The following is a 10612-nucleotide window of genomic DNA, read 5'->3' on the forward strand; positions in this document are numbered from 1 at the left end:
TATATATATATGAGATAAGAGACAAAATCCCACCAACCCCAAGCCTCCATCTTTTTCCTCCCTCTTCTCCCTCTTCTCCCTCTCTCCCTCTCTTTGAGCCGTCCACCATGGGAGCTCTCTCCCTCCATTTTTGTTTTTCTTAAAGCTTGATTTTCCAAGCTTTCTCCTCACCAAAACCCATAGTCCCCTTCATTAAAAAGTTAGCCTACTCTATAAGGAAGCCATTGATAGTGAAAAGAAAAAGAAAAGTTGAAGTTTAACAAGTTACCCAAGAGGTTAGTGCCTAATCTTCCTTTCTTCCTTTATTAATCCTTGAGTTAAGGTTAAAATGAAGTGAAATTTGTAAGAAACTAAAAGAAATAGGTGAGTTATGAGGGGAGTGAATTTTTGGTACCCATGGTGAGTGATGGTTTTTGATGACTATGATGTATATAAAGTGATTTAATGATGTTGGTTAATGCATTTATAAGTATTAAAAGTTGATTTACATTGAGATTTTATGAGGTTGAAATTGTGAGTTAGGGTTTGACCTAACTTTGGTATTTTTGTATTATACCATGCAATTGAGATTGTTGAGATGTGTTGATGATATTTATAAGTGCCTTGAATGTCAAATTGAAGTAAGGAAGTTGGAGGAGAAATGAATTATTAGAAGTACTATTTTCTACAGGTTGTGTTTTTTGAGGGCTGTATACATTTTAGGCCATAAATGAAATTGTGTGACCCCAATTGGTATGAGGCCAATTGGAGGTGAAATAGACCCAAAATAGCCCATATTCTATGAAGAAATCATGCTCAAATTTTGTCCAAAACTTGACCTAAATACTGCCTAAATCCGGATTACCCTGCAACCCAACCCAAAAAATGACCAAATGAACAGTACGTGTTCATTTAGTCATAACTCTCTCTATACTGGTCTAAATGACCTAAACTTTCATCAATGGAAAGTTTAGACATAGGGCTACACTTTTTATGCAGACCATTTAACCCAGTTTTGCCTTTAACCAATTCAAATTATTAGCACAAGTTAGGTTACTAAAACTGCCAACCCAGAAAATGACCAAATGAACAGTACGTGTTCATTTGGTCATAACTCTCTCTATACTGGTCCTAATGGCCTAAAATTTCATCAATGGAAAGTTTAGACATAGGGCTACACTTTTTATGAAGACCATTTAACCCAGTTTTTCCTTTAACCAATTCAAATTGTTAGCACAATTTAGGTTACTAAAACTGCCAACCCAGAAAATGACCAAATGAATAGTACTGTTCATTTAGTCATAACTCTCTCTATACTGGTCCAAATGACCTAAAATTTCATCAATGGAAAGTTTAGACATAGGGCTACACTTTCATGAAGACCATTTAACCCAGTTTTGCCTTTAACCAATTCAAATTGTTAGCATAAGTTAGGTTACTAAAACTGCCAACCCAGAAATTGTCTTAAAATACTATTCCTTTGGTGTTTTGACCATAACTTGAGTTTTATAACCCAAAATTTAGTGATTCAAAAACTAAAATTCAAGTTTAAACATAGAGGAGCAATTGTTATGAAGGAAGTATGACTAAATAGGCATCCCAACCTAGTCAAATTCCTAGATAAAGATAACACATCAACATGAACCTAAAGAAAGGTTCATGGGAAAAATGCTATATATGATAATTAAAATACTCATAAGGAAAAATTAAATATTAAAAATAATATGAATATTTAAATTAGGACTAATGTCCTATTAATATGAAATTAATGGTACCAATGAACAGTACTAGAAAATAGTAACAGTGAATAGTGCTAAATTAATTAAAAATGTTTAATTGCCCATAGTATACCTAGACTTATTTATTTAGTTGGATAAATTGGTATACCAATTAGGGACTACAGATAGCAGTACTGCCTACCAAGAAAATCATGAACTGACAATATATGTCTGGTATGATTGTTCTACAGGCTATATGCCTACTTAATGGCCATTGTGTCTACTTTATTTCTGGCTTTACAAGCCTGACAGTGGGTCTTGTAACAGACAGCTGGCCTCGTGCTTGACATACGTATACTGGATAGACATATGGCTGTCTAACCAGTATACACTCGTGTATCCAGCTTTTATAATTTGTTATAGGTTTCTTGAGCACTGATAAAAATTAATTAAGACTTAAAATACAATAAGTAATCATAAAAGATCCCGATAATGTTAATTATTTTCAAAGAGTAACAAAAATATAAAAAAATCCAGAAATTATGAGTTGCGGATATTATTTCAAATGTTAAATTATTATTATTATAAATTATGCACCACTAAGCGTTATGCTTAGCGCGTTGGTTTTCCATCACGTAGGTACTGGAGATCAGCAGCCATCACAACAGCAGCCGCCACAGTAGTGTTCGGACAGAGTTTCGACCAGATTTGCCACTGTCCAAAGTCACCTCACCAGTCTTTTGTATTTTGGTAGGACCCATGTATAGACTAGTATTTTGGTTCATTATGTCTAGTCATGATATATTTCATTTTGGACTTGTAATTAAACTTTGAGATTGAAATGAAAACTTGTAATTTATTATCTATGAATTTCTATATGAATGCAATAGGTAATACTTCATTTTTAGATCTCATAAATAATTGTAAATGATATGATACATAAGAATATGATATGGAAATGTGTGAAATGAATATGGACATGTTAATAGGTGATTAGTGGAACCCGCCAGATGCTAATAAAATAAGGGAGGCTCTGTCCGGGTCTCCACAGAAATAAGATATAAAAAAAAAAAATTATACACATAGAATACATGTTTTAAATGACATTAAAAGTTTACAATAGATATGATAAAATAAGATAGGGTGCTCCGGCACCGAATGTGGCACTTCTTGCTCGGCTATACGGTAGACGGGTAAGGGGCATCACACTTCAATCCATCTATTTTTACCTTCTGAACAATCATATTCCTCTAGTCGCTCGATTGATCTCAAGCAGAAAAACAACAATGGCTGGTGGAGTTATTGTTTCAGCAACCGTAGGGAAGGATTGCCCTGGCAACCTTACTCTCCATGTTTTCATTACATGTGTTATTGCAGCAACAGGAGGTCTAATATTTGGCTACGATCTGGGCATTTCAGGTGTGTTCTAGCTAAGCTAATTGTGTTGACAATTTATTTTACTAATGTGTTTAAGCCCTGATTAATATAGGAATAAATTAACTACGTGCAGGTGGTGTTATATCCATGGATGATTTCTTGAAGAAGTTCTTTCCAGCTGTTCACCGGAGGCAGTCACTGGTTCATCAATCAGTTAACCAATACTGCGCTTTTGATAGCCAGATATTGACGTTGTTCACCTCTTCTTTATATCTTGCTGCACTTTTTTCATCCATATTTGCCTCATATATCACCAGAAAATTGGGACGCCGGGTTTCTATGGTTGCCGATGTACTCCTTTTTGCTGTTGGTGCAATACTTAATGGGTTTTCTCAGAATCTTGCCATGCTCATTATTGGTCATCTGTTGCTTGGTTTTGGTATTTGAAGTGCCAATCAGGTATAGTTTCATGTTCCTTTTTCAGTCTCTTTCAAAAATTTTTATACTTGGTTTGGAATCTGATGCTATAATTTTGTTTACAGTCTATTCCGATATATATCTCAGAAGTTGCTCCACACAGATACAAGGGTGGTCTAAACATGGATGTTCCAATTGTCAATAACAATTGGTATTCTAGTTGTTAACCTTCTAAACTATTTCTTTGCCAAGATTGATGGTTGGGGATGGCGTTTGAGTTTGGGGATTGCTTTAGTTCTAGTACTGATCATTATCATAGGCTCCTTTTTCCTTCTCGAGACACCAAATTCTCTTATTGAGCGAGACCATCATAAGAAAGCCAAAGAAAAACTTATTGAACTTCGCGGCGTCCCCAACGTTGATGAGGAGTTCAATGATCTAATTGCAGCCAATGAAGCAGCTAAGTTGGTCAAAAATTCCTGGAGAAATATCATTAAGAGACAGTACTGACCACATCTTGTTAGGGCTATCTGCATTCCAATGTTTCAAACAGCTCACTGGCATGAACGTGATTGTGTTTTATGCTCTTGTTTTGTTCAGAACCATTGGCTTCAAAAACCAAGCTTCCCTCATGTTTGCTCTAATTACAGGTATTATTAATGCTCTAGCAACTGTAGTTTCAATTTTTACTGTTGACAAGGTTGGAAAAAGAGCTCTCTACCTGGAAGGAAGCTCGCAATTGTTTATTTGTCAGGTACTTTGTTGTTCTTTTCTCTTTCAATCTGTAGTCTTATAGAATTATTCACTCAACCGCTGGACGACTAACTCGATTTACAAATGTAAACGAACAGCTTGTTGTAGCACTTGCAATTGGACTTAAGTTTGGAGTGAATGGGAACCCAGGAGATTTACCTACATGGTATGCAGTGATTGTGGTGATTCTGATATGCATATTTGTTGCTGGGTATGCATGGTCATGGGGCCCTCTAGGCTGGTTGGTGCCAAGTGAAATCTTCCCATTGGAAATCAGATCAGCTGCTCAGAGTATCAATGTCTCTGTGAACATGATCTTTTGTCACGACCCAAAATTCTGAACCGTGACCAGCGCATAATTTAAGTATTCTTAAATCATGCAAGCCTTATCAGAGTATCTTGAATGAATATATTGTCACTTACTAATCCCAAGAATAGATAAAATCCAAATAGACAAAATGCTGAATAAATATCATAAATATCCCATAAGTAAACTGCGAAGTCTCTATAGATTTCAAATAAAAACTTAAACTGTTCAATAAACTAAACTAATTATTAGCCCGAGAAAACATGAATTCGGGCATACCATGAGAACAAATCAAAGTTATTCCTCTCCAGAAAATGGACTGAATATTTGGATCAGCTGCAGAATTCTACTGATCTGAAACAGATAACAAATAGAGAAAACATGGTTTGAGCTAAATGCTCAGTGAATGATAATTATAGCACACAACGGAATAGGAACAGGCAGACGCTTGATTAATTTCACAATAAATTTTCTATTCAATAAAATCATGCTCATGCTGTCAAAATCATTAATAAAATAACTTCATAAAACATATATATAAAAGAAATTCATTCAATAAAAATTTTATGATACAGTGCACCAGGGTGATGATACCCCACATCACCAAAGGCCAGATGGTAAAAGCGCCACTAGATATTAGATACCTTCCTCCTCCTTCACAGATATCAATGCATATGATACTAATGCAACCCATAAACTGCAATGATGCATGACTCAACAATGCAACCTAATACCGTGATAGTCCACACGGTGGGGCCAGATAACAGAAACAGATACTGGGCACAGGTGCCAATTCAAAATAGAAAATCAATTTGTACAAATCAATCAAAATCAATAAAAATTTTCAGATAGCAAATAATAATTGATAGTGCAATTCCAATAGTGTATTTCAATAGTTTCAGAGAGTCAATAAAATCAAATCAATCTCAAATCAGTTCAGTAACACATCAGTAAATTTTATAGTCAAATATCAATCAATATAAATACATTAAAGGCCTGTTTCCAGAATCCTAATGGGTCTAATGCAGAGATAGTTGACAAAATCAATTATTTAATCAAAATCGAAATAAAATTCAATAATAAAATAAAACTCTAGAAAATCACATATAAAATAATTGTTAAAATATTGATTTAAAATTTCATTTAATAACAAACTTAATGCTAAGAAATTTCAAAAAGGATTAAAACGGTGCCATGTACTATAATTACCACTCACTTGGAACCTCCAAAATAATAGCTAGATTCAATAAAAGAGAGACAATTTCCGCTGACAGAATGAATATTTAAATCTCCTACACACCCAAAATATTAAAGAAAAATATCAAATAATAATAAAATATAATAACTTATATATATATATATATATATATATATATATATATATATAATAATCAATTATTATCCAACAGTAATTATGATCAATCCAATTCAATACTAATGATAAAAAAAAAAAAAAAAATTTATAGGGCAAATAAACCCCTTATCTAGTAGGTCATGTAGCTGCTCCTTAAACTTCTTAAGTTCTATAGGTGCTATACGATAAGGTGGCATAGATATGTTCTCAGTTCTAGGAACTAAGTCTATACCAAACTCTACCTCTCGCTCCAGGGGTAAACCTGATAAATCTTCTGGAAACACATCAGGAAACTCCTTAACCACTGCAACATTCTCCAAACCTGCACCTTCTACCTAAACGTCTCTAACATAAGCTAGATACCCCTTACACCTCTTTCACAATAATCGGCTAGCACTCACTACTGAGATAAGATTACTAGAGGCTATACTGCGATCTCTCTGAAATTGAAATTCTGCCTCCCCAAGAATTTTAAAGAGTACAACTTTATTATGACAATCCAATGAAACGTGATAAGTGGCTAACCAATTCATGCCTAAAATCACATCAAACTCAAATATATCTAAAGAAACTAGATCTGTAGCTAATTTCCTATCTCCAATGTGAACTGTAAATCCCTTATACACCATGTCAGTGACTATTGCATTCCTCATAGGTGTTGATACAGATAAAGGATACTCTAACAAAGTAGATGGTGTACTAAATATCATAGAAAAGTATGGAGAAACAAAGGAATGGTTGTGCCCCAGTCTTAGCCATAGGCGTCTGTTCAGATGTCTGATTAATAGTTTGAGGTGGTACCTTCCTTGTTGGATCAAGGTTTGCACCATTAAGACCCTTGACCCAAGCTCTCCTCTTACGTTTAACAGACTTAGGCACCTATTCATTTTAATAAACAAGTATTAAATCTGAAAATGTGAGCCAAATTAAGACAGGTGAGAAGGTACGAAGGATGCAGACATCTAAAGCAATGATAAACTGAAAAGACGTTAAGGATCCTATGCTCTGCAAGTTTACTAGACCTCAAACGAGCTCTGATACCAACTTTTTCACGACCTAAAATTTTGAACCGTGACCGGCGCATAATTTAAGTATTCTTAAATCATGCAAACTTTATCAGAGTATCTTGAATGAATATATTGTCACTTACTAATCCCAAAAATAGACAAAATCCAAATAGACAAAATGCTGAATAAATATCATAAATATCCCATAAGTAAACTGCAAAGTCTCTACATATTTCAAATAAAAACTTAAACTGTTCAATAAAATAAACTAATTATTAGCCCGAGAAAACATAAATTCGGGCATACCATGAGAACAAATCAAAGTTGTCCCTCTCCAGAAAATGGACTGAATATTTGGATCAGCTGCAGAATTCTACTGATCTAAAACATATAACAGACAGAGAAAATGTGGTTTGAGCTAAATGCTCAGTGAATAATAATTATAGCACACAACGAAATAGGAACAGGCAGACGCTTGATTAATTTTACAATAAATTTTCTATTCAATAAAATTATGCTCATGCTGTCAATATCATTAATAAAATAACTTCATAAAACATATATATAAAAGAAATTCATTCAATAAAAATTTTATGGTACAGTGCACCAAGGTGATGATACCCCACATCACCAAAGGTCAGATGGTAAGCGCGCTACCAGATATTAGATATCTTCCTCCTCCTTCACAGATATCAATGCATATGATACTAATGTAGCCCATAAACTGCAATGATGCATGACTCGACAATGCAACCTAATACCGTGATAGTCTACACAGCGGGGCCAGATAACAGAAACAGATACTGGGCACAGGTGCCAATTCAAAATAGAAAATCAATTTGTACAAATCAATCAAAATCAATAAAAATTTTCAGATAGCAAATAATAATTGATAGTGCAATTCCAATAATGTATTTCAATAGTTTCAGAGAGTCAATAAAATCAAATCAATCTCAAATCAGTTCAGTAACACATCGGTAAATTTTATAGTCAAATATCAATCAATATAAATACATTAAAGGCCTATTCCCGGAATCCTAATGGGTCTAATGCAGAGATAGTTGACAAAATCAATTATTTAATCAAAATCGAAATAAAATTCAATAATAAAATAAAACTCTAGAAAATCACATATAAAATAATTGTTAAAATATTGATTTAAAATTTCATTTAATAACAAACTTAATGCTAAGAAATTTCAAAAGGGATTAAAACGGTGCCATGTACTATAATTACCACTCATCTGGAACCTCCAAAATAATAGCTAGATTCAATAAAAGAGAGACAATTTTAGCTGACAGAATGAATATTTAAATCTCCTACGCACCCAAAATATTAAAGAAAAATATCAAATAATAATAAAATATAATAACTTATATATATATATATATATATATATATATATATATATATATATAAAATAATCAATTATTGTCCAACAGTAATTATGATCAATCCAATTCAATACTAATGATCAAAGAAAAAAAAAATAAATTTCTAGGGTAGTTGTAACAAATCAATGAAAGAAAATAAAATCAAATTCACCCATTATTGAATAAAGAATGAGAATTTTTACCTTGAAAACAGAATCGAAGGTGATGAATAGAGAAGTAAAAATTTAGGGATTCTCTGTTGAGAGTATTTGATAGAAAAAGGAGATGACAAACAGGTTTTAAGAGCAAAGTTTAGCAGAAGAGATGATTAGGGTATATATATATTTCAAGAGTTCTATTAGGTATAGAATGAGATAAGAGTTATTATTGAACTAGGTTGTTCAGATTGCAGATATATATTTAATTTCAAAAATAATATATATATATATATATAAAAAAATAAGGAGACCATCCAATAAAATATATATATATTTTTTATAAATATATTAAATTATTATTAATTAATTAAAATAAAATAATAATAAATAATAAATGTATATGGATTTCCACATCTTCACTTTCATTATTGCTCAGGTCTTCACAGCAATGCTTTGCCATATGAAGTTTGGGTTGTTCGTTTTCTTTGCTTTCTTCATTATGATCATGGGCCTCTTCATTTACTACCTCCTGCCTGAGACTAAAGGTGTCCCAATTGAAGAGATGATCACTGTGTGGAAGAATCATCCTTACTGGAGAAAATACTTTGATCACGATGATTTGCCTAGCGGCAAGAAAGTTGAATTAGTTTAGTTTTCTTCAGGTCATACAGGCAATAGTTTGTCCTATTTGTAGTGTATTTTGTTTTATTTTTAGAGTACTGTAGTTTCTTTATTTAATAACAGTAGTAGATTTGCAGCTCACAGATTGCTGCCAGCATTATTAATTTTTTTTTTAACAGTAAAGCACAACTTTCATTCATGAAAAAAATGCTTACAACCTATCCTGCTGAATCAACTCAGATAAAGAACTCGGGGGTTTGATATCCACTCCGGTAACACTGATCCCATTCTAGCCTTTTTTGCAACCCAGTCAGCACATTTATTTGCTGCTCTAGGAATATATCTAATTACACAGGAAGGATAGATGGACAAAAAACTCTTAATGTCATAAATGAAATGCTCAACATCCCAAGGCCAGATTGAAGCATGAGAAGAGAGTAGCAGAACCAGTTGCTGCCAACATTATAATTATTTGATTTTTTACATGACAAATAAAATAATAAATATAATGGCTTTATTCCAATTGAATCGAAGTATCTTGTTTGGGCTTTTGGTGTGGATTTGTCCACAGACCAACCTTTCCTTGCCCTTCTTTCTTGAGTGGTGGGCTTGCTTTGGGCTCTTCGTGAATGTGGCTTTTTGCATTGGGTTGATGAAATGTTCAAGTTATGTCTCAATATTTTCGTCTAGGATTGAATTTCAATTTTGCCCTTAAATCATTTATATAAACCCATTTTTATGTTTTCAATCAAATACATAACAGCCCCAATCAGTCCAAATAAACTCATTTTTAAGAAGGATGAAATTGTGAAGGAAAAGTTTAATCTGAATTAAACATAACATCCATTAAACATAAACTGATTATTTTTTTAATTAATAAGAAATATATCAATTAAAAAAAAAGAAATAATCAAACTAAAATCATAGTCAATAAACCAACTCCAAGGATACCAACCTATGGCTGATTATTGTAAGTGCCAAAATCCAGATCATACACAGACCAACAGAAGTTACATGCAACACCCCAATTCTTTGAAGGACTATTAACATTTTATTAGAATTTTGAGCTTGAAAATTAACATTTGAAGCGGTTGAACGACTAAAACGAATTTTTAGTTAAGAATGGACAAGCTGGCTGTTTCTCTTCTACACAACAAGGTCAGATGAACCTTCTCCAGAAATAAAATAATAATAAGAATAGTAAGAATCGGGAAAAGGAAGGGAAGATGAAAAAGGGAAGAAGAAGGGGGAAATGGCCGTAAATCTCTGCTGGCCGGTAAGGGAGGACGCCGGCAAGGGAAAATAGTTATTATGATCTAAAATACTAGAAATTTGGGAGAGAAAAAAAGCAAAATAGAGAGAGAGAGAGAGAGAGAGAGAGAGAGAAAGAGAGAGAGAGAGAGAGAGAGAGAGAGCACGGAAAATCAACCTCCCAATTTTTGACAAAGAACTCATCCTCAACTGCTATCTTTCACCTCCTTAGAAGCTTCATGTCTTGAAGAAGTTAGTGAAGGAGCAGAGGCATGAAAAACATAAGTTTATATAATT

At 33.2% G+C, this 10612-nt stretch overlaps 1 pseudogene; it reads left to right on the top strand.

The window, feature by feature from the left end:
- Positions 1 to 2983: 2983 nt before the first annotated feature.
- Positions 2984 to 9095, top strand: LOC131172792 (sugar carrier protein C-like; annotated as a pseudogene).
- Positions 9096 to 10612: the final 1517 nt, after the last annotated feature.

This window comes from Hevea brasiliensis, chromosome 14 (genome assembly GCF_030052815.1).
Source record: "Hevea brasiliensis isolate MT/VB/25A 57/8 chromosome 14, ASM3005281v1, whole genome shotgun sequence".
Classification (NCBI taxonomy): domain Eukaryota; kingdom Viridiplantae; phylum Streptophyta; class Magnoliopsida; order Malpighiales; family Euphorbiaceae; genus Hevea; species Hevea brasiliensis.